A 26,870-nucleotide genomic window follows, 5' to 3' on the forward strand; every position below is an offset into this window, starting at 1 on the left:
AACATAGTCCTTAAACAGCTATTTAAATTGGCTCAATACTCTGAGGCACTTGATACCATGGCGTTGTATACCCAAGGCATACAAAGAACTCTCGAAAATTAGTTCCATACATATATTTCGAGTCGGAGAATGCTATCATCGAGTAACTACATCCTGTTGAAAAACGTAATATTTCCTACAGCTTCAGGTAGCCAACTGCGCTTGTTGTTCGGTAATTTACATATTTCACCCTCATGATGTTAGTAAGCTAACAATAAGACTTTGCTGCGATGTCCAGTCGATAATAACAGATTCACAGTCTCTTTCTATCACATGAAATAAAAAAAAAAAAAAAAAAAAGAGAACATCTTTGCCGGTATGTCAATCATCAGCACCGGTACTACAGGTCGCGTATTGATCTGCTATGACCCTTGATGTGGGTAAGTTACCATTAATTTTTTGCAACAGAAGAATCCCCATAAGACTAGCCTTTTGATATGATATGACTAATCAATGGTGCTAATAAATCGGTAATAAGTAGAACGGTAACATGGGCAAAACAGTTCGCGATAATGCCGCTACTTAGCACCACGTTCAATTTCCCTTATTTACCACTACCAACCATTCGCAGACGTTCCGTGGGTTGCGTTTGATAAGGTCATGTAGCCTGCAATGTTGGGTACAAACAAAAGATTGGTCCTCGCAGTTGTCTCTGTAATTATTCATTTACGCTGATGATTCAAGTATCGGAAACTCCAAGTTCTTATTCAACGCTCCTTGACTCATTACCTCAATTTAATTGGAATTTCTCTTTTCCGAGCGTGGACGGTATGATAATAATAATATTAACGACAGAAAATGGCTGGTATGTTTTTTTAAAAGCATCGGTTGATCACTCTTAATTTTTTCCGAAAGTCCTTGAGATGGATTATTGAACGTTTTTATCGCATTAAAGTACCAGAGCAGCTGAAACGTGCAGTAAGTATCAACGGTGATGTTGAGGTATAAAACAAGCCGAGCTCGCCGGTGACAAACGACGTAGCTTGGCGTTGATACAGCGAGTCCACCTACGTTGGGGATTTTTACGATGAGATAAAAACAATGGGAAGAGTATATACGAGGCTTGTCAAGCATAGAATAAAGACACTTGATTTTCCACGGCTAATGAACATTTTTCATTGTTTTCTCTCTTTCTCTCTCGCATCAGCTCTTGATTCCCTTCCACTCTCCTTCTCGCTCTTTGATTCCCACTCTACCCAGCAGTTGTGTGCGTCTGACACCGCTTTGTTTCAGATCCCGTCAGGTCACTACCTTAATTTTTCATTCTTTAAGTCCGCTCGCGGTGACTTGATTTTTCTCAAAACTTGTCCTCGCCTGGCAGTAGCAGCTGCTCTATATACCTACCAAATAATGGAGAGGAAGAATAAAATATTCGAATGCATTAACAAACCTTTCAGTCTTATTAAAAACAAGCAATTAATTATTCCGTTTTTGCTGATACCTCATCAGTCGCTGCAGAATTTCAATAAATCTCAATACAATCTGGAACACCGAAGAATGTTTCTTACTACGGTGATGGAATACTTGATGCGTACCGCAAATTCAGGGTCCCATGGTCAAGTTTGAATAATTAAGGATCTAACTAACCACAAGTTCGAGAAGTCATTTGGTTGAATGATGGTCAGCCGAGCCTGTATTGTACTGTGTACATCGTAACAACCTGATGACCGCGTGCACACATTTCTCCTTAATGTCATGCTCCAGCATATGTACAGGGTGATCGGTTATTAGGATAGAACCACGTTAGGAGTGATAATAGAAGTGTTGAAATCTTGCCCCAGGTCCATTCCCTCAAATCAAGCGAATTCAAATCGTTACACGATATTGCAGGGATTTTTTATTTATTTCCGAGCGATAATCTACGCGGACAATGAGTGCAAGATTGTTATATTTCAGTCAATTCAACTTCGGTCTTGGAAAACAAGCTTCATTTGCAAACTTGCCGTTACCGGCGTGCGTATCGATTCGGCGAGAATCACGACTACGCGTGGGATAAATTCAAATCCGTCACCCGGTACGTATTGTACCAGGGACCAGCCTCTAGGGAAGACTTGACCGAATTACTGGGACACCCGCTCAAGTATTAATGGACTTGGCGTGAAACTTGTCACAGTCATGTTGGTAGTATCTTTCCGTACGACCTACGTACACCTGCAGTATGCTTGTAAATCCTGCACTGCAGTATTAAGTACAACGCCACTTGGTCCTAGGTACCCAATACTTCAACGATAAAAATCAGATCTCATTCGAATCGATTTGAATTCATTGTACGACCTTCTTGTGAAAATTCTTCTTCGGATCTAATAATGTTTGGCGTGTGATAATACCATAAATTTAATTGCCAGTTTAAAAGGTGGCCAATTATACGCTCAGACGAAATCAAAATGGCCGCCGTTCATACACCTGCGTTTTTATTTTGCCTGTGTGAATATTTTCATCGCTCATCAATTATTCGGCGGTACTTTATTCGGAATGAAATAATGGCTAGAATAATTGAGTTGTTATTACAAGTTCGCTAAAAGTTCGAGTAACGAAAATTCGGTTTGTGAATTTGTAGACTCCAAAGTACGTGTGCACATGAGCTTGCTCTTGCATGTCTGCATTGCTTGTGGTCTACGTCTAAGGGGAGCAAAACACTCTGAATAAAAAACAATACTGTATGTATACGGTCACAGTCAAATACCTGTACGTCGAGTACATAATACAGTAATTTTTTTCTTCTTCCGTTTTGTTTTTTGTGCGTTTTATAAAGAGAAAAAGTATGCCTTCGGGGTTCTAAGCTTGAAATACGGTACGTTCAGAATAAAAATGAAACCCGACAGTCTTGACGCGTTGAAATAAATTGTGTGCAAGCTCAGATGTTCTCCCCGGGTATCATTAGTTGTAATGCGAAGCGCAGCCTCCTTCACGACGCGCGGTAGCGCGGAGCAGCCCGAAGCGAGACCGAAGTGTAGGTTAAAATCTCATTTGCATACTTAAAATGAAATCTGCTAGGATCTGGCCCGGCCATTTGTTATCAAAGTCGGTATTACAATTTAACTAGGAATGAGGAGATGGAAAAAAACGACCCCCTTTTGTCCCGCAAGTCTGGCGATTCAATGATGCCATAATTTACTTAATTATCGTATTTAGTGTCTCTAAGATATAAGTGGAGGCAGTCCAACGCTATTAACATCTTCAGTTTCATTTTACCTCATTTACAATTTTCTTTTAGACTTTCTATTAAAATATCGTAATGTAGGATGCATTATGTTGCTGGGATGATCCGCCGGGCGAGGAGCTTTATAGACACTGCGTGTGTATAGCTTTAGGGGCTGACTCTCGTACCCATGCAGGAGAGAAATTAGGATAATAATGAAATAACCATAACTGTATGCATATTCATACTGGCGTACACGTATTTGACCAATTAAGACAATTAAACTAATTTCAACCCCTAGCGGCAAACTTCAACGTAGGAATTCAGGAGAATAATTGTTGACCATTTTCCTACTGCGTCCGTATGTACCCACCACCTTTCTCTTTGTTGTCTCTCTAACATGCGGAGAGACGAATATACGTGGGTCTACATGGTGGTCTAGCTATTTTACCATATGAAAACCCGCTGCGGTTAATTGCTTCGAGCATTGCTTATTCCGTTAAATAGTAGGTATGACCGTTGCACAAAAGTATTAGTATTTGATTACATCCAGCATTCTCTCGGTTGACTTATGCATAGACATCCTGTTAGACAAGTCAATTCACCATTGGATAATTTTATAACGCTAATCAACCGATTCCAGTATAAGTAAATGTGTTCGTAAGCTTATTATAAACAATAGCGAATATCTGTAATCACTGTATCAAGGATGACGTCGCGACGCACCGTCAAAGACGGAACGATGAACGAAATTCCTCTACGGAAATAATCGTGCCATTCAAGGCTCCAGTTCGTTTCTACGTTTTATTCGTCTCCGTGCAGTTGGTAAGGTTCTATTTTGAATTTAATGGGAAACGATGCATCTGTGTTGGCACGACTTCGAATTCCTTTGTTGGTCGTAGAATATATCCATACAGCGCAGTCCTGTGCTCTGCATACCTTGAACGAGACCAACCAGAGTCAGATATGCTCTGTAGCAGGATCCTTAATTCATTCGTACGTAATGTCGAGGTATGGATAGCGTGAAAAATAAATAAGCGAAAATTCCGCACACATTCGCGACGTGCCAACTGAAATACATATAGGTACGTACTTAAACTCAGAAGGGAAAATGGTAAAAGGAACAAATCGGCTTGTTTGAGGTGCGCATTTAACCGTTAACAAGCAAACTTTTTTGTCGCCCTACGAGCCCCGAAGGCACCGGCTGAACTGCTAATTTCTCCTCATTTTATATAAGTACGTTAAAAAGAAAAACTCTCCGCGAGCACTTCGTGGGCGAGTGTGACTTTGAGCTATGCCTTATAATTATTCCACTCTTCTTCTCATTTCTCTCTCAGATTTTTTTGTCGCAGAGCACAAACGAATGGATTCCGAATTTGCGATTGCGTCGTTTTGTATTTAGCGAATTCATTCCACCTCTCGAGATATCGATCGTCGTTGAATCTTCAAGGCACCAGATATGCTGGAATCCGGGGATGAATCGAATCAGATTATGTTGGTCTCCTATAGGTTATACATAACCAGCAGCGAGATGACGTTCTAATTTTAACCCTTGAATCGTCTCTATTCCATGTTCATTAAGCACTTTCCTCATCGACCTTTTGTCTCATTCGCGAGTCTGCGCATTTACGACTTCTTTGCTTATATGTATACACGACGCTCGTCCCGACGACACTTATTTCTGGCGGCTTAAAACCGACGAATTTAATATAGAATTGGGTTCACTTAACTCCCAGCTCTTCGCAATAGACGAGAAAATGATAATCCATCGATAAATTAGCGGTTGCAAACAGAAACATCTTCTGCAAATTTTACTCCTTCTAATACTATCTATATATCCACGAGTCGAATGGAAAGCCGTTCAATTTATTCGAAAGAACACGAGATTCGCACGATTTTTTTTGGATTTTAAAATTTCTTCGAAACGATTTTGGAACTGAAACGCTGAGAGAAGTAACATCAATGGCCGCCGTTCGTTCACCTGACGTTTTATTTCCGATGAACGATAAGTTTCTGCACTTGTTAATTATTGAACGAGGCACTACGTTCAAGAAAAGGATGGCAAGAAGAGTTTAGCCGTATTTTGACCTGCGATAAACGTCTAAGAGCCGTGAATTCAGCTTGCGAAATAGTTCACTGACCTTGAGTTAACGAACAGCTTCCGTTACATTCGGTATTTCGGATCGAGAAGCGGATTATTCGCGTTTGGCGACAGAGGAACTTCGAATTTCTACGGTAGATTAGAAACGCCGGAGAGATATATTCGTAAGGCATAAGCTTCTCATGCGCGACATCCGTGTCCGGAGTTAATTTATTCACGTAAAGTATAAGTGAGAGCGAACGGTTTGCCGCGTCGAGTCAGTAAGAGACCCAGATGAGAGCCTGCAGGGCGGCTCGTACGTATAGCTCACTCGATAAATACTTACTGACGAAATATTTAGACCTGTACGGTGCTGCGCGTTCATACGTATGCAGCATAATGTTTATTAATGTTCTTCACGGTTCAGCTGGAATTGAGTTGGGAATTCCGCCGGAACGTCTACTTTTCGATGTAATCGCGATTTCGAGTCTTATATATCTCGTTAATTTCGGGAAATATTCCGGCTGCTGTTGCAGGTATAAATATAATATATGTACACCTGAGTACCATATACGCTGCTCATGGAGATATAACTTTGATTAATGAACGATATTACTCCAGGTTTATACCCAGCAGGTATTCAACCTCTCTGCACCCCTCGGTCTTCATTCACAACGAAATTAAGAATCGTACTGGATAGGAAATTCTATGTCACCGTTGTTGTACCGTTGAAATTTCATGCCCTGATCGTACAAAGAATTTCAATCTGAATTGAGATCTTGTCACCGATTTAGCAATTTGAGGGCAGGAAATAAGTGAAGGAATGTAACAGGGTATTTGCTTTAAAATCTTCCCACCCCGTTATAGTTTTTTGATATTCCTGTATGTATGCATGCACGTATATACACAGCATCGTAGAAAGCCCGGGATTAGAATTATTATTGTAAGGCGGATTTACCTTGTCAGATTAGGGTTTAAGTACGGCTGAAATATTACCTTTTAAAATATAACCATATATTTTACTTCAATATCAGCTGTACAAGCGACGCGAGATTTCAAGCATTAAAAATTCATTTCAACACGCAGCGATATATTTTTTCATACCTCGTACATCTCGTGCGGTGTCTGATGTTTCATATACATATATCCGAATAATACTCGCATACTCGGAAAGACAATTCACGTAATCATGTGGGTTATAAGCATGAACCATGCAGAGAACAGACAGACGTGTTGTACGCGTACAAACATATTACATGGAGATATTTCGCGAGCTGAATTTGCAATCGTTACGCCATTGACGATGGTTAAATTGTAACAAAACGATTCTTGCCATCGTTTTGTTTGACGTGAAGTGGTCATTACTGGTTCCTGCACGTCGAATAGACTCTAAACGTCGAAATAAAACTCGAAGCGCGCAGTCTGTGATGGCAACCATATTGATTTTGCGCCTATGCAACTCATCGATGAAATATTTTACCGACACGCTTGTTCATTGGAAAATTATTACCGCGTCAGAGACTTGAGCAAATACAAGTGAAAGTGTGTCTTACAGAAACGCTCAATCTCTGAAGTATCACGATTCAGCACGGTGGGTGAATAATTGAAAAAAAAAAAATATATGATGAATAAACAAAATAGAAAGGGCGCGGCGTTTTGAGTGAAAAATCTCTTTCGTACGCCGGGGTTGGGCAGAAATTGGATTGTTTCGTAGTTACAGGTGGGGGAGGGCTGCGTTCGTTGAGGGCGTTTGCCCGCCGTGGGGTCGAGACAATGGTTAACGACAAAGAGCTATTAGTCACGAGGTAAAGAAACACGCCTTGTTTCATTTCGCAGCTCCGCAACTCCACGCTGCGGGCAGGTTAATGCGAAAGGGAAAAATAATAAAAACAAATGAAACTCTTGTATTTATCCCTGTAGCAGCGCCTTTAATGGCGCGCTTATACAGCCTATTCAAAGCTCCCTTCACGCTGGTTTTCGTAACGGTATACAGCCACGGATAATTCTAATTAATTCCAATGAATGTTTCATTTACCGCTTCTGTAGGAACGATCCGTCGTATGTATAATGTAAGTGTAAAGGATTCTTGCTCATTCGATTCTACCTTAGAGCTTGATCATCAATTTGCCGGATGTTTCGCGAGTAAATAGAAACACGGACAAAATGCGAAAACAGTTATATCCGTATCCGTATGTCTCACGCTTACGAACGATTCGCATCCAGCCAATTGTTTATCAATTACTAGAGAAATTGGCCGTTCGTTTCAATTTAAAATTGGTCAATCAGTGGATCAATTGATCAGTGGCAATTTGTACAATTACTTCGAGGATTTGCTTTGGATGGTTTTACGCCATTGATTTGTTAGACGATATCACAGATTCACCATGAAATTTTCATAAATATATACATAGTTGTAGTAACGATGAGTATAATGTACCTATATATTTTTCCAATTCATACGGAAACAATAAATCCAATTTTCATATGCTGTTTTATGTGTCGAAAATCTCATGCTGCCAATTCTCTTTGTAAATTGACTAAATTCGCAATATTCAATCGACACGTAAGCTGCGATTCCATTTTCTCGCTGTAAAGTTTGGTGAATTAGTTTCGCGTCGAAAGATCATTTTCAATTCCGAAATGTTGTACTTCGAAGCCGCGCCAAAGTTCAACCGAACCCAGAGATTATAAGTTCGGAACTCGCCTGCAGCATGTGTTGAGTAAATTTTCGCCTTAGAAATAAATTATGATTATATTCAATTCGGATTATCAAGTCACCGATACTTATAAGCGGTTATGCAACTATAATATACGGTTTTCTTGTCACTGTCGTCAGTTCGGAATTATTCAGTGGATAAAAAGAGAAAGAGAAAGGAAAGAAGAAATGCCTAAGGAAGAAAGAAGACCTCGAGTCACTCAAGCCAGAGAAATCCGGGGATACAATTTAGTTTGCCAGTGAAATAGATTTTCCCCCGTAAAAGCACCTCAATACTTGATTTGCCCTTTCAAGGAGCTCGATTGAAACTGAAAGCTTCGTTTTATTGGCCCATTGAATTACGTTTTAGGAAATTTCTAGCCTTTATTGCATTATATTGCGGACATGCGAACATACATGTATAGACATTATACACAGTCGTAGATAATTCATCTTTCACCTCAACGTCGAAAATGATAACCGATAACTGTGTTTAAATTTTTTCAAATCTGTGATCTGTGTTATGACCCTCTTAAAGAAAAGCCACCGGATAGAAACGGCGCGAAAATATATATTATATGATGTCGGAGCGATTTTCACTGCTGTCTCTGAAAACGGAAGGAAAGAAATAAGTTTCCGAGCCGTAAATTGTGTTCGGAAAATCCCCGAACACCGGACAATTAAGCACATACGACGTTTCTGCGCTGCAGCGCGCAGCTAATATCGCCGAGCATGTAGGTACTAATTGTAAGTATTTTCTCGATCGATTAGGGCTCTCGAGCTGTTTCCTCACCCACACGGATACCTGGAACCTAAATACCATCTGGGTACACTTGAATGAATCTGAGACGGCTAATTTTTTACACTAGACAGTTATGTTGGCAACACGGAGAAACCTGCAGCGCCACAGTCGGCCGAGCGCGAAACCAACCAAATCTCAATAAACATAACGTAACCCATGACCGTCGAATCTAACCTTAGAATACCGCGGAGACAATGACTTGTTAGATTGACGCGTATTTTAAGGTTAGATTCGACGGTCATGGGTTATGTTACGTTTATTGAGATTGAGTTAGTTTTGCGCTCGGCCGACTGTGGCGCTGCAGGTTTCTCCGTGTTGCCAACATAACTGTCTAGTGTTAAAAATTAACTGCCTCAGATTCGTTGTCCTCAAGTGTACAGCAGCATACCCCGAGTGACGACGGAGCTCGTGTTGTCCCAGGTCAGGGGTTGGGAATGGATTGCGGGGCACGCCAACTGGCCATTATGCAGATTGCAATGATTTCAGATCTTGCGGATTTCGCTTAGAAAATGAATGTAAGCCGAGCTTGCTTCGCACGTCCAATATTCAAACCTGTGCAGTCGTTCTTTGGCAAAAGGAAACGAATTTTACAGATATGTCAAATCAATCCTCAACGGACTCTCTTCGTTTAGAGATTCGTATAAGTTAGTCGGTAGAACTTGCGAGATTTTACAGTTGATACGACCAACATCTGATTGAAAATTTAAAAAAGAAGCGGGAATCTGCTCAAGTTGTCCAGAAATTAATCTAAGATGGAAAGCGTCCAGTTCGAATAAGAGTTAGACGAACAAATCTTCAAGCTTTGTATAGTTAGAAGAAAGAAGTCGGATCAATTCGGAATTTAAAAATAGCAGGAATCAGCTCAAGTTGTCCATAAATTAACCTAACATGGAAATTGTCCAGATTGAACAAAAGTTTGACGAACAAATCTTCAAGTTTTGTATAGTTCGAAAAAAAGTAGGATCAACAGCGATTGGGGTAATAGAATTTCTTATTTTTATATCTTGGGCGAAAATCCGATGTGCCGGAAGTGAAAACGGGATCTTTTCTGAAGCAAATCTGTTTCATTACCGAGTTTTTCCAGCATATGACTAGCCTTTGCATATTATGTATATACGTATATATATAGATGTATAAGGTCTTTACATTTTCTGTTTTATTTCAGGTTTGGGTCATTAATTTTTCACGGTTAATTTACTACCGTTTATTACAATAATCTTGAATACGGAGTATTTGGCTTAGAGGGAGAATGTTTGTTATCTGTGAGCAACGCGTCGGCGTTAGAAAGGAGGCAATGACGCGTGAAGATAATTACCGGCGACGCACAATGGTATTGTATAATATACGTACCAGAGTGAAATTTTGAAGATTCAAAACTGGCGCAAAGTCGAGCTTCTCGCTTATGCCATTCGACTGTTCGACTCGGCGAGTGGACTGATATCGAAATCGACGGAAATTTCATATCACTAATCAAATAATTATGCTCTAAAAATCATCGGGCTTCGTTCCAATGGTAATCTAAATGAATGAAAACAATCAACGGGGCCAATTGCGATATTAAACAACACCGCGCGTTGCAGCTGCAGCAATTATACCACAAGTGGCTACGCCAATTAATATGATTGTTGGCTTATGGTTTGAATATATATGTATACGATTATATATATACACAGAAATTCCGCAGTTGGCGAACAGATTCGGCTGTACATTTGCGGTCTACTTGTGATCGTACAAATGGATTTTCCCCGTTTCCGCAGGCTCAGCTATTCATGCGAACTTTGGTTATACCTTCGTAATCCTGCAGCATCGCGCGGTTTCGCAGGAATTTTTTCATCGACAATTATTTCACGGGTTTGACTGATTATTTGATTAATCGGTGAATTCTGTGCACAGTTGTGGCGATACAATAATCGGGACAATAATTTCGACGAATTAATTTCGTTCACATTCGACTGAACAGAGAGCTTAGCTCCTATTTTCGAGGCTGGAAACAGCCGGGCGATGACGTGGTCGGGTTATAACATTATAGTTCAGCTGTAAGGGTGTATAAGCTACCCCCTGAGCCAGTAAGCAATGATAATGGTGTCACAGGTGTTACCTTTACGAAATACCTCTCAACATTATCCTTACACACTCTGCGACTATCCGCGTTTCTATTTCCACACTTTTACACAAGCTGTGAAACAATTGACACGCGTGTATGTCACAATCTGTAAAAACGTGTATAAATCAAAAGTGATAACGGGTTAAAGAACAAAACGAGTATAATTTTCACTCGCCGTAAACGTGTGATAGAGGATAATTAATTATGAAGTCAAAGAGAGTCTGATCCTACACCTCGTACACTCCGTTTTTTTTTTTTTTTTTATGTAACATCATCTAATTTACATTAACATCAAGGACCAAAATGTTAGCCCGAAAAATTTTTACGAAGAGGTAAATTGTACCGACGGAAATAATTGTGCATTCGACCTGGTGATATAATATGTATCGCGAGTAATTATAATAATTATCGCATGGTGAACGGTGAACCCTGGGACGTTGTAATAAGTACCGCAGGATAAATTGCGTACCTTTGCAGTTGTGATTAGGTCGGAATAGCTTTGTAGCTCGGTAGTGTATTACGAACGATATGCCAAAATATTTACCGGCTAGATAGGCGTGATACCGATGTAGGGGAACGCGTTTATATACCTTTTAAAGGGTTTCGAGTATACGGGTCCTCGACTATAGCAACAAACATTATTATTATATTTCTGCTGGGATACCTAAATTTTCGTATACTATACGCCGTACCAACGCCGCGGAAATTTCATGCTTTAAATGTCGTTAAACTTCCCCTTTACTCTAAAATTTTTAATACCTATACACGGTTGGAAGAAACGGTTAATTAACGCATTTTTTTTTTCCGTTTGTATTAAACGAAATTTATGAAACCTTCAGTTTTCTTCAAGAAAATCTTTTCTTTAACTTGATGGTAATTTTCATCGAAAGAGAAAATGTACATTCTGTCCTGATTTCGCTCCAATTTCGATTTCTTCCATCTAATTCTCATCGTTATTTTTTTCTTCAGAATGATCGGATTTTCATAAATTTCACAGAACAAAATTATCGCAGTTTCGTCTTTCATTGGTCTGATCTAACTGTACGTGAAATCTGTATCACTTATATATTTGAATAGGACTAGTTAGACGTAATTCTGATCTAATTGAATTTGTTTATACTTTCTCGGACATCAGATCTGACTAGATTACAATTTTGTTTTTCTCTGATCTGATCTAACTACACGTATAATCCTTATAATTTATAGATTAAAATAGAAATAGTTAGACGAAATTTGGATCTAATTAGATCTGTTTGTATTTTCTCGATCGCAATTTTGTCTGTCTTTGATCCGATCTAAGTATACATATAATCTGTATAATTTATAGATTCAATTAGGACAAGATAGTCGAAATTCCGATCTAATTACATCTGTTGATATTTTCTCAGACTTGCCGCCGTCGGCAGGAATTGTTCCCCCGAGTTTCGAATCTTCGATATTCGTTGGTTTCAGGCGATGTTTAAATTTTGGCCGGCAGAGGGCGCAACGCGCTTAAATCTAACCCCAAATAACAAGTGATACGCTTAAATCATTCGTTTAATACGATTATGCATAATTAAGGGATGTATATATTATTTATGCTGCTGTTAGAACCGCCACGCACTGCCTGAGCTAGGTTAACAAAGACGAAGTAAGGGATTGGAGCGGGAATTAAAGGGACGGATTAGACGAGCAGCTCGCGCAGCGCGCTTCGCGAAACTCAAACCCCCGGAACTTGAACCTAAACTGGGGGCACTTGAACGGAACGGGGGAATCCCCTCGTAAACGAATACACTTAGATAAGCGCGTATACCTCTCAGGGTCTTCCTGATCGTCTCCCTTCACCCTCGGCTCGCTCTCACTACTAAATTCTCTGCACAACGAAGCCACGCATATTCTCGCCGTAATTCCTGGCAGATTTTTCGCTCGTTTATGTAAGAAAATAAACAAACAAATAAAAAAAAAAAAAAACCACATCGAACGTCTTTCGATCGATTCTTTTTTTTTTTCTTGCTAAAATTGAACTATAAAAATGTGGTTCCGATGGCCAGAGAGTAGACGGGAAGAACAAATTTTCCAAAACCTCCGGATTTTGTAGTAATATAGAAAACAAAAAAAAAAAAAATAAAATTACCTTACAGTTGCATTGCGAATAAGTAATCAGTTTCCCTTTAAGTTTACTGCAATAAAGTTTCTCCGACTTCGTATCTACGTTTAATTAGGTACGTACAGACTCGCGTTAGTTATAAAGTATAAATGGATGCAACTGATAGAGAGAAGAGAATAACGACGAGTAAATTATGACGTATAAGCTAAAACCGACGCTTTACTGCAGGAAGAGGAATCGGAAACTGCGCGGGTTGTTTGCAATAGTTTTGCTGTTCGGAGCGAAAACAAAGCTAATTCATACCCTGCACCCTGATAGTACGGGCAGAAATGTTATGCAGAATTTCGATTATGATGTTTGTTTGTTCATTAGCGTTGTAGTTCGATGCAAATATTTTCGATTCTTTTTTCCCTCTTCTACTTTTAACAAGCATGCTCGTTAATTATTATTCATTGGGAACGGTTTGAAACCTCATCTTCGAACCAGCCATATTATTTTTTCTTTGCTCCAATTTTACGATTTTTTTGCAATGCCTGCATTTTGGATCGACCTAGAAATTCGGATGGTTTCAGCCTGACGAATTATTACTCGCAATTAAGACTGCTCAGCACAATCTCGCTAAATAATAACCGTCGGCGTATGTAAGCTGGAGGATATTCGTATATGGGGCATTCCGCGTCAAAGCTGTAACCCATGTACCTCACCCCATTCGATTCTGATCATTTTTTAGTACGATCTTCCAACCAACCCAAAACGGTTGCCGAATTTTTTTCACATTTTTTTAAGCATCACACGATAATGGGATATCAACATTTATTATTTTTTCAAGCAAGTTTTTAAGTTTTTCGACGTCGTAATTGTTTTTTGCATTTTTATGATTCCCTGATCTATTTAGATCAGGGGAAGAAAAAAAAAAAACAACCCCGACATAAAAGGGTCAAAAAATTTACGAAAAAAATAGTAATACTGATTCTTCATTATTCATTCATTATATTCATTAAATCAGTGTGAATTTTTTCAGATTTTGGCGTTTCCGGAATAGGGATTTAAAATTTTTTTTAAAATTTACTGACGGTTCAAAAAATGTGAAAAAAATTCGGAGATCCTTTTGGATCGGCTTCATCGTCGTGATAAAAAATTATCAAAATCGATGGGGGTGAGGTACGTGGGTTGGAAATTTGACGTGGAATGCCCCATACACTTATATATATATATACACACCTATATGTAACGCGTTGTACAATATTACAGAAGCTGGGGTAAAAGGCGGCATATGGTAGAACAAGCAAACATTTATGGAAATTTTGAACACAGAGAGTAACGCGCAGCATTACGTAATCTTCTCTTAAAGAGCTTATACAGGCATAAATATATCCGTAAGTATATACGACACGTTGTAAAGTGAGAAGGTATAAATGTTGGGAAGTCATTGTCGTGCGGCTGTTCAATGAGTTACCCGCATGTTACGAACTACAGATTCGGGATGTAACGTAACAAGGTTTTCACGAAAGGAAATTGGAAAGCGGAAACGAATTCAGCACTAATTCTATCGTACCTTACTTGAACACTCGCAGAAATATTTACGGAATGTGCGATGATTAGTCGGAACAAATCGATTAATTTTTTTCCCGAATCTTAATCACTCTTCACATCTTATTTACTTGCCTTGGATCATTCTTCATCTCGTTTTTCATTAAAATAATTAGAATTAACAACGGTCGTTTACACAATACGGTGTGAATTGAATTTAATCGATAAGATTATCAATAATTTCGTAAAATTCTATAATACACGCAGTGTGTCGTTTTAAATAATTAACCATAATGTCAGAATAAGAAATATTGTCCTTAAAAATATCGTAATTAAAATTACACACCGGTTCGTATAATTGTAATAATGATATTTTACTTAATAACCTGACAAAAATTTAATTCGATAACTCTTGCGAAATTCTCATTATACGTTTCCGGTTTGCTTTTAACATAATAATAATAATAATGGACGATGTACTACCGAAGTATAATATTTTCTGATCACAAAGATAATATGTAATTAATATAATAGACGTGTCTTGACAGTTGAAATTGAATTTCATCTCAAAGAAACATATAATATAGGAAACCACTATTATTGATGGTTGTTGGATAATCAATTATACATACATATATACATATATATATATATATATATATATTCTCACGTGTAGCGAATCGATTTCCGCGATATCTTTTCTTTTCCCCCCTTCTTCTTCTCCAACACTCGTTCGCTGTAAGTCTGTATAAAATTGGTTTTCCCCTCTGTGTAAAAACAAAAGAAAGAAAGCAAAAAAAAAAATCGAAAAAGCAACGAATAAAAAAATCCACACAGAAAACCAGCGTCGCCAATTTGAATTCAATGTTCGAAGGTGCAGCTCCTCCGGCTTATTTGTTATATTACACAATATCCCGGGTGTCGTGAAAATTATTTCGTTTCAATGCGATCGTATTGATTTATGGTTGGTAGGTCGGTCGGTCGGTTGGTACGTTTCACCTCTATAAATATAATCGCGTTGCTTTTACTTTGATTGATATAACTTGCAAGTTGCCGCTTTTCCTGCTTCTTTTCACCTCTTCAATTATAATCCCCCCCCCCCCCCCCCCCACCTCCAACGTTGAAACAAGCCATTGGCACGCAACGTGGCGTTTTAAATTAATACGCTATTCATTTTTTCCTTACCATTCTATAATTATTTTCATAGTTTATTTGCTGTTCCGTGAAAATTTATCCTTTGGAAACAAAAAAAAAAAAACAAACTTTTTTCCTCTCTGTGGTTCAATCGATAATCGAAATCTTGATATCTTTGATCGTGTATTGATGAGAAAAAAAAAATAACATAACGAAAAAGGAAATAGAAAAATTTTGTGTGCGATATGATGATTTTTCTACGCGTTTGCAAAAGGATGGGTTTCCGTCTACCTCCGAATTTCCCTTCTTCCTTATTTGTCGTCATTCTTGTTAAGTTTTTCTCAACATTCCGCAGATTGTAGAAACTCCTAGGTGACGGTATTTTCTTCGCTTTGTATGCCTTGTACCATTCAGTCTTGGATTTTCTATACAATAGTAGTTACCCCCGCACGTATATATATGTATATATAAGCTTGGCAACGCCACAAAGCCCGAGAGTTAAAAACTTGGGAATGAAATTTTAAAGAAAGAAATTCGAAACTTTTCTTTCATTTTTGAGTTGTGTTGGAATTTTGTCGAACAAAGGATTGGATTAAGGGTATCCGGTTATGGGCGATAATAAGCTTCTCCTCCTCATCGCTCTCTCTCTTTTCACCACGCGATACGTAAACTTCGCTGCGGAATTATAGAAAGTTGATGAAAAAAACAAAGAAGAATGAAAAAAAAAAGATAAAAATAAAATAAAACACACCTCCCGAGTTAATTCCTCTCGGTCGAGAATTAATTAGTGTAAAAAATTATCTCACTATGTGCACGCCGCATTGCATTTATAATTATACAGGCATCGAGTGCTCGGGGAATCAGGTACAAGTCGGTACCTGAGACCAAGACGAAGGAGATCTTCTCGATTTTCAGCTGACGTGTGAAATCCACGTGTCTAACGAGTAATTATCGATCGAAAATTTGCATTCTTAAAGACTGTCTCCTGCTCGTTTCGAGTCTCACGTATCTCTTCTAAATGTATGTCGTCTACTCAGTGGTCTGGCCGTTATAGGTACTCGGAATTCGCAACTAAACCTGGCAAATTATGGGAATACATAATCGAACCGCAAAATTTCCAGACATTGTTTCAAGATTCAAAAACAAAAATAACAGAATGAAAAGAAAGGAATGTTCGCTTATTCAGGACTAGATTCATGCGTGAGAACATCTCACAGCTCGAGTGTCTAACTATGTAAAACCCAACGTCTCTCTGTCTTCAGTTTCGCAATTGCAGCTGGCAAATTATGGGAATACATAATCGAGCCGCGAAATTTCGAGAGATTGTTTCAGGATTCAGAAACGAAAATAACAGAATGAAAAGAAAGGAATGTTCGCTGATTCAGGACTAGATTCATGCGTGAGAATATCTCACCGCTCCAGTGTCTAACTATGTAAAACCCAACGTCTCTCGGTCTTCAGTTTCGCAATTGCAGCTGGCAAATTATGGGAATACATAATCGAGCCGCGAAATTTCGAGAGATTGTTTCAGGATTCAGAAACGAAAATAACAGAATGAAAAGAAAGGAATGTTCGCTGATTCAGGACTAGATTCATGCGTGAGAATATCTCACCGCTCCAGTGTCTAACTATGTAAAACCCAACGTCTCTCGGTCTTCAGTTTCGCAATTGCAGCTGGCAAATTATGGGAATACATAATCGAGCCGCAAAATTTCGATAGATTGTTTCAGGATTCAGAAACGAAAATAACAGAATGAGAAGAAAGGAATGTTCGCTTATTCGGGACTAGATTCATGCGTGAGAATATCTCACCGCTCCAGTGTCTAACTATGTGAAACCCAACGTCTCTCTGTCTTCAGTCTGCCTATATTTTCGCTTATAACTCAAAAACTACCAAACCGATTTTGACGATTTTTTTTTCTGCGGCAAGCTACACCGTCTGGTCAAAATTTGTGCTATATTTCGATACAAACAGATCAACAGTCTCGGAGATATAACGATATTTGTATTATAGCTGGTCGGAAGGAAATCACACAGCTATGCGAACACTGACTAAACTCTTACATATAAAGGTAAGTTATTCTCAAGAGTTTTCAAGGTCTCGACGAGCTTTAAAAAAAACCAGACCACCAGAGCACATCGCCATGTCTGATACTTTTTTCCCACAATGAGCATTTGGAAATATTAGCGGGCGGAGTCTCGACTATAATCGTACTATATTGATTGGGGGTTGGTAAGGTCTACGATATATACATACATAAATATATATAAATATACACATGATATAGTCGAGGGTGCATCGCGTTGCTCCGCAGAAGGTTTTCACAGATGCAGTCAACTCTCGAGTCTAGACGGTTGGGTAGGAAATAATCCTGGAGAGATAGATAGGATGGTAGTTGTTAATCTTCGCTGGCATGCGTTCGAATCTATGTATAATGTATGTATGTATGCGTGCACCTTAAGTTATACATGTACGACGTTTTACGGGGATGTGTGGGTGGGTCTGTATCTGTGTTCGTAATGTGCTCAGTAGTACACCTTGCACCACTCGCTCTGCGAAGTTAAATTAGATATTCCTCGTACTACGGTATTAAGCCTGCGTATTCATGTATATATGTATACATACACGCACGTATAATTTGTATGCAAGTACGTTATAATAGATATACGTAATATTAACAAGTAGCAGGTAGATAGGCACAACTCGGTCATGAATTACCGACTGCCATTTGCGTGTGATTTAAAGCTCCGTTATTACTACTTGAATATATAATATTATTTATGAACGCGCGCAGAAACAATTTCGCCCAACGGATGGTAATTGCGTGTAATTGATGTAAAAAAAAAAAAAAAAAAAAAACAACAGAAAGAAAGAAAGAAAGAAAAAAAAAACGAAATACAGACTGGAATAGATTGCCGTTGTTCAATCGATTATATTATAACCGAGGAATATTTTTAGATAGTTTGCTACCACCCTTAATTTGTAGTTTTTTTCTGTCGCGTGTTGCTTTATCAACCCTTTGAGTTATACATTATTGTACCGAGTCTACTTTCGTAACAAGATAGTATTCTGTTGGGGTCGCTGATTACGAGTATGAAATCAGATTTTGAAAGTTCAAGATGGTGGATATAATATGGTGGATGATAATTTCAAGTTTGATCGAACATGGTGAAAAAAATCTCTGTTCAGAAGTTTCTTGGGTCGCCGATTTGATTCGCCGTACTGAATTTTCAAAATCTGACTTCAGATTCGCGATTAGCGTCCCCGAAAACCCCCGACGGACAGAGTTTTTTCTCCGGATTCGATCGAATTTGAAATTTTCGTCCGCCATATTGGATCCGCCATCTTGAATGTTGCAAATCTGATTTCGGATTTCTAATCAGAGATTCGTAAAACTTATAATTTATGTAAAACATGTATACCACCATGACTGGAACTATTAAGGAAAGATATGGATAGAAACTAAGTAGAGAGAATGAAAATTATTTCAAACACAACGCTCGGTGAATTCGAAGGTCTCCCTTCGAAAGCCCCGAATTCGCTTCAAATTAACGAAGCATGGGCGAGAAATTTGAATTTTGGAATCCTCATTAACGCCGATTCCGTTCGATACTGGACGATTATGGAATTTTCATTCGTTTCCCTTTTTCGCCGATGATCGTTGCCCGGGAATTCGAATTGCAAACGCGGCGTAACTGCGGTTGGAATTCGCGTCGGATATTTGTGGTTCCGTAACATCGGCCGGTGTTGCGATCCAAGTTGCGTGTCTACGGTGATCAGATGCTTATAAGCCGAACGCAGGATACATCGGCGATAATTCCGCAACGCCTGCAAACAGAGTGCAGATACTACGTTGTACGGGTTGTATCCAACACGCTCCAGACACGGGGAATTTGTTACGGAGGTTAAGTCGGCCGAAAACACTCAGCCCTGCACCTTCAGAACGAACAGGCGGTAAATCCCTTCTGATCTTTGCCAGACACGCTCGCGTCACGTTTTATCGAATCGATCAGCAAGACACACATAAGTTCCCTGATAAAACACACACCTATAACCAAATTTACAATACCTTGTACAACGATTTGCCGGTATTAACCCAAAGCACACCTCGACGGGAATTTTCATCACTTTTTTACTATCCTTCTTCTTCACCGAAACTTTCGTCGCGGAAGATATTACGTATAATGAATCTTTCCGAGCCACGGAATAACAGAATTAACCTGCAGGGTATAATATTGTATGTATACATATATGTATACACCTTACACCTGATGTAATTATCGTTTGGCGTGTTGTGTAATAGCAGCAGTTTGAAGCGATTTCTCGTACATCTTCTCTCCACTTCCACTTTCGTTTCGCTTTCTTCCTCTTCTTCGAACAATTTTTCTTCAACATTCTCAGTAATTCTTGCACGAGCTGCGATGATCGGGACCTGGGAAAGTCCGGAATCAAACGAAATGGCTTGATTTGATTGATGCAAGAGAAACGTACACGCTTTTGAAGAAGTGTGGTTTTTTTTTTTTGGCGATAACGAAGTAATAAATGTACGCCGTAAAGCGATTTCGAAGCTGCAGGCTTAAGAGGATGCTACAGTTAGCCCTTACCGACAGAGTAAAATCTCACTGTTTTATTACTGTTATCAAAACCTGTATAGCATTTCCGTAAAAATGCCGGAATTTCCGCAATTCTAGGCGTAATTCAAAATAAAAACGTTGAAAAACTTTTTCGTTTAACGCGAGGATAAGTTAAAGAAATGCGTTCTTACAATAAGTAGTAATTCAATTACAGGAGTGCATTTTTTGCCGTCATTGTTGCCTGAAATCAAATTTTTTTTGGGTATGCTTGTTCGGTTTTTTGAGATCAGTGATACGTAGGCTTCGAGAATAATCGAAAAATGTGATATTTAACATGGTCGGTAAGGTCGCTCACTGTAAGATCCTCTCAAGGCTTTGCAACGCTTTAACGCAAGTAAATGCAGGAAATTTATCGAAATGTGACCATGTCCCTATGGCTACACTTGTGTAATATCGAATAAGTTCCTGAGTCATTTGTAAGATTCGATTCATTCATCGAGAGTATAAAGTGCGTTGCTTGTAGAGCGATTTTCACCAACGGTGACTAACAGTCGTAGAAGTTGTAACATTGTAATGTATTGTTTTAACCGTTTGAATGAAACGACATTGATTGGAAATTTTTTTCAGAAAATAGTCGTCAAACAACGCATACAATGTGAATAGCATAATTGAAGATGAATGGGATAAGCATACCTATAAAAGCGTAGACATCGGTATAGAAAACAATATGGCGTCGTGACCGTCGATCAGCTGATCATCTCGATGAAATTGTGCGAATATCAAGACACAAAAGTATTCATGCAAGCTGTTATACTCGCGTATCGTAACGTTGACTGTATGTAGTGTACAAAATATAGTACGAAAGTCGACTTTTGTCGTTAATAACGGGCTGTTCGAAAGAGAGTATACCTATGTATTTTCTTTACGCAATTCAATGGCGTTTTCCGATACTAATTTCGATGTCAACAAAAGCGTAGGTATACAGCGAATAAGAAAGAACTTGATTTTCTACCATCTGTTAAAACTCGAACGAAATATTTCCATTTTGTTTTAATCTTACTCCGGTTTATAAAAAAAGAATGGAAAAACTCCGAGATCAGCAATCAGTCTGAATTCCTGGAACGCGCGGCTGGATACGAGTCGCCATCTGCTCGATGTCGGAGGTTAGTTTGCGGGTAGGTGAGGAAGGGAAAGGGGGGGGAGGGGGAGAATTCTGTGTCAGCGAAGTGTACAAAACGTTGGAGAGCTCCGGGGGCGGGTTCAATTAGTCGTGAAAAAAGAAATACCTAACTCGTAGCTAAACGAATGGGCAAAATCTGGCGTAGACACGAGGTAGCAAGGATCGGGGTGAAAGGGGGATGCTTCTCCCCCACCTCTCTTACTTATTTGACGCCTCATTTCTGCCACGGCAAGAAAACAGTTTCGCCTCGTTTCAAACAACATTAGGCCCAGATCATATTTAATCATCTTGTTGTATTAACGCTTCGCTTCGCCGCTGTTATACAACCCCTGCGCCATGCGGCACCCTGTTTTACCGCTAATATCGTTAATTGACACTTTTTATTTATTCTTTTTTTCAGAGGAAATGCCGTTTATTTATTCATTTATTTATTTATTTTTTTTTGCCTTCTCCTCGTTTTGTATATTTTTCACCCCAGTTCGCGAGAGGATTTTCTGTTTCAGACAAATGTACAGTACTTAATTATTCTCATTTTCTAACGCAACTTGAAAAAAACAGTTCTGAATGGGGAATAGAAATCTACTATTTAACTTTAACCAAAAAATTTAGTATATGCTACTATTATTATTTACTATGGTTATTCGTATCATACTTTCCTTGGAACTATTGCGATAATTTTATGCTGGTGCAACAGTAAATTGACTTCACACAGTCAGATTTAATACTGAGATAACCAAAAAATTTAGTAAACACAGGTATAATTAAACTAAATACCATTACTTTTAATACATTTTCTTGTAATTCGAACAATATTCGCACCATTATGGTAACGATAAGTGTTTCACCAAAATTTTCTAACATCTAACCGATATAGCCAATTAGATTTTTCACAGAGTATTGATTTCCGTCTCATAAGGTGACGAGAAACAAATAATTTTCGGAGATTTTTGGGGCCTGTTGATTGCAAGGCACCGTTTTATTCATTAAAATTGTACATTGTTTTAAAAATTTTATTGCAACATTAACTGCAGGAAGGGTTGATCAATGAAACTTTTCCGCACTTTTACAAATCCATTAGATCGAATTTAATTCGTTTCACGAACGCCGGACTGGTTTCAATTTCATTTAACTCGAGGCGGTTTATTTTTCATTTCTCATTTTTCATTTTTCATTTTCTAACTTCCATTCTGACGAAGGGTGTCCGCGAGCTGATGCGAAGTCGCGAGTGGAACGTCTTCTTTGAGGAGGAAATCCGTCTCAGAGAAGCGAAAGCGCTTTAACATCATTTCCGGCGAGATGGGAAGCGAAGCTTGCCTTCACCAGTCTAAATTTCACCCCTGCGGAATTTCACCAACCAAGAAACCTTGCATCATCTATTCATCCCTCGCTCTCTAATGACTCTCATGTGGGCACAAATTTCCTCGGTGTAACCCATTAATACCAATTATCATCGTAGTCAATGCACAGACTTTGCAGTATAAAATAAATAAATAAGTAAATAAACAACACTTCAGTTTGCTCCGAAATTCAATCATGAAATTTGAAAGAGCAGAAAAAAACTTGAGATACAAGTTTCTCGTATAATCGCTTATACCAGAGTTTTCGAGCTGCTTTTACCATGGAATTTTGTTTTTCCAAAAACAATGAAAGACCACAAGTGTTTGACTGAATTTTTTAACCTTCTTGTTAGCCTAATTGTCAGCGTAATGCTCAATCGAGCAGCAATAGCAGCCCCTGAGTAATTGTGTTTCGCATTTGCGGGGATTTTTTTAATCGGCAAATGGGCATCTGCACAGGAAACCCTGGGCGAGCTGCATCTGTGCAGATTTAATTCCGCCATTTGACGGTGTGTGCAGATCGTTAATGACGATGCAGAAAGCGAGGCGATTTTAGGGTTGGGATTTTTTCAACCCCTCATTGTTTCCCGACCCTCGCGTTACGGCTGACAAGTTTATGAATCCCTTCGTCAAAACTTTTGTTCTTGAAATTAATTGTTTCTAGTATTGATTCGAAACAGATTTTCGACTCATTACTGAAAATTTTTTCTTATTCTCTTCAATCGGATTGAAGGTAAAGTTTTGGAAAACCACCGAATGTCTAACTTGTGTCTGAATCCCTCCATCAATCCTTTTTTCACTTCAAATAAATTGATTCTAGTATTTAATGGGAACGGATTATTGACTGGTTAGTGAAATTTTTTTTATCAATTCACCCAAACGAATTAAATAATGAAGTTTTAGAAAACGAATGAATGTCTAACTTGTGCCGGAATCCCTTTGTCAAACTTTTCTCTCTTAAAATTAATTGATTCCAGTATTTACTCGAAACGGATTTTCGACTCGTTACTGCAAAATTTTTTATCATTTCCTCCAAACGGATCGAAGTGTAAAGTTTTCGAAAAACGAACGTTTGTCCAACTTGCAGTATGATTGTAACCTGCGTGAAGTGAGACGCGAACAAATGAAACCCGAAACAATTGACAAGCTCGCCAGAATCGTTACTCACGTGTTAATAACAGACTGAAAAGAAATGAGCATCAAAGTTGCGCGCAGAGGAATCCGGAGCGTCTAATACGGTGAAAACGTATAAAACTGTCAGTAAATATACCTTCAAATACAAGTTTTACGATGCGGAAACACGTCGGTGAATTTATTCGCTGTGATTCAAAGGGCCAACGACTCTTTTCGAGAATCTACCAGTTTCTCATCAACTACGCGGCTCTTCACCTCGTTTGCCTAACCATCCTCATAATCTACTACCACATATCCTTGTTGGTTATATGTGCATCCCCGTGAGGTGAGATTTTTTCGTTAAATAAATAAACAGTTTCTTCGCTCCTAAATCATTTCTGACTATAATCCAAAACGGATGGTTATTGTTTTAGAAATTAGGAAATTGTGACTCGTGATCTTTTCACGTGAACGGAGAAATTGAATTACTTTTTCCATTCAATGACATGCAATTATTAGCTGTCGTAGACTTTGATACGGTTAATAATAATTCGTGTTCGATTCTCATCGTTTTTTTTTTTAGATCGTGAGTCGATCGGTTGCGTTGAACGAAGGCCGGACAAAAAGCATGACGAATGCCTCAATTTTCGTACGTTATATAACGAGTAATGAAAATTAATAATTATACTGATAAATGTAAGTAAATAAAACAAGACAGTATTTCTTGATAAGAAATAAAATTTACTTAATTTTTTTCAAAGCATGAGAACAACGTGTACAGAAATCGGAACATGAACATGATCGAAAGAATAATTCTCAGCACATAAGTGATCAAAAAACATTCCTAGAGACGTTTCGAAGAATTAAACCTTCCAGTCACTCATTTTTCAACTCAATATTTTCACCTGAGTATTGTTACTCGGCCGTTTTCGGGATCGCTGATCACTAATCTGAAGTCTGACCTTGATAATTTCTCAATCTAAGATGGCGGATCGAATATGGCGTACGTAAAATCGAAAAACTATGAAAATTCGACGATTCCGTCCGAAACTTGTGTCGAAACTTAAACACGGGGGAAAGTAAAATATTAAAATTCAAAATTTCATCAATGATCCGACTAGCAAAGAGCATAATTCGCGATTACGTTAGCAGGCCAGTTAACGCAGAGCGACTGTCATTAGCCAGTTCTGAAAAGGGGGGTGAAACCAGCTGCGAGGGTGTTTACCGCCAGCAGAGTTAGAAATGTGCGGATGTGTTGGGGTTTGGTATGCAGACGGGTGAATATGCATACCTATATCAGCCACCGCTGAATATGCGGTAACTGGGTGTAATTATTTCCATGGCCGGCCACGGCGCACTTAACCTATAAAATTTGCATGCCCGGTCTGCCGGCGCCCTTAGTGCTTCAGGAGTGTCCACTCCATATACCCTCTTAAAAGGCTCTCGCGCTTAAACAGGGACTTACACCTTAGCAATGCCATTCCTGCGCCCCCATCCTGAGTTTTATGGCTTATGTATATTCGGGACTCGGGACTTCAGGCTTATTCTCACCAACCGAAGACCCTCCTCCGTCATCCCCTTGCAATGATCAATTTTCGCTCTCCTCCTGCCGAGTTTTAAACGCACCGTTTCGATATTTTATCTTTTTTTTTTTTAAGGTTTTTCGGGTTTCCTTTGTGCAGAGTTCTTTTTTTTTTTTTTTTGAGATAATATTTTTACACTACCTAAGTACTAATACCGATGAGAAATTTTCGAGCGCACAGTTTTGGTCACAGAGAATGAATTCTGAAACTACGAGGCACCGTAATTCAACTTTTGAATAGTTGAATTTTTTTTCAGAATTCGGAGGGTTCAAAATTTATAACGGAATTACGTCGGTTATTTTTAAAAGATCGATACACTTTATAAATTTAAAGCTGTAAAAAGTGAAGAGGATGTTCAATAAAAAAAATTATACCAGTGTTATTTCGGCCAATTATGGTAAATATAAACGAAACAATTACTTACCTGATACATAGTAAAAATTACCGTAAGGAATTTCAAGCAGCATGAGCTAAGATATCAGAGATTTTTGATGAGGTTTTGTAACCACAATATTCGAAATGATTAAACTCCGGTATTATTGATTCGATATTTTCGGACTTTCGTTTTCCTCAATGAATAGATCCCCAGAAATTGTCTTAAAAAAAATGCAATATTTCAGAATATAATACAGTAATTACGCAAAAATTTCCTTTATTCATTTTGGATATAATTTCTTGTAAAAATATTTTCTTTCATTCGTTTCGAATGTACCAAGTGTAAAATATTTTCTAACGTAATTATTGACATCTCAGCTTCGGTCAATCGAATTCGCTCATATTCGTTTCTTTTCACAGTAGGGATATTTTATCATTGATCTTTGAAGATTTTTTGAAATGTTTCGTTCTCTTTTCTCCTAACTTTCGATACCGATCGATTCATGGATAAGAACGGATGCGCAGTCAGATGCAATTCCGGGCGGATAATTTCACCCCCGTTTTGCTAATTCCGGCTCGTTAAGGAAACGGTATGCAATCAGACGATCGCGAAGCTCCATTGGACGATTAAAGCGGTGCATATCCTATACGTGTGCAATAATTGTTCAACGTTACATAAAGCTTAAGGCTAGAGTTAGCAGAGGTTCGATTTCACGTGTAGGCAAAATCGAATCTCAATTCGTGGTTTTAAATTTTACGGAATATTTTCTCTCCAAGCCTTGCGGCGTTTATTTATTTATTTTTCACGAATTAAATGACGCGAAAATGCAGAATCAGAGCTAACTATAACGAGACGAGAAAAAGTAATTCGAGATGCGAATAGTCGCCGCTTTTGGCGCTTTTTTCGACAGAATTCAAAGCCGTAAATCTGAGTCGATGTCCCCAAGAATATCAACTTCAGGTCTTAACGAGCCTGCAAATGCCGAATGCGCTTTGCTCTCGCCGAATTTGCTTAAATTCAAATTTCCCTCTCCTTTTTTTCTCCCTCATTGATCCCGGTTCTCGACTGCCTTTCTCTCTTTTAATGCATCAATCGCG

This window comes from Neodiprion virginianus, chromosome 5 (genome assembly GCF_021901495.1).
Source record: "Neodiprion virginianus isolate iyNeoVirg1 chromosome 5, iyNeoVirg1.1, whole genome shotgun sequence".
Classification (NCBI taxonomy): domain Eukaryota; kingdom Metazoa; phylum Arthropoda; class Insecta; order Hymenoptera; family Diprionidae; genus Neodiprion; species Neodiprion virginianus.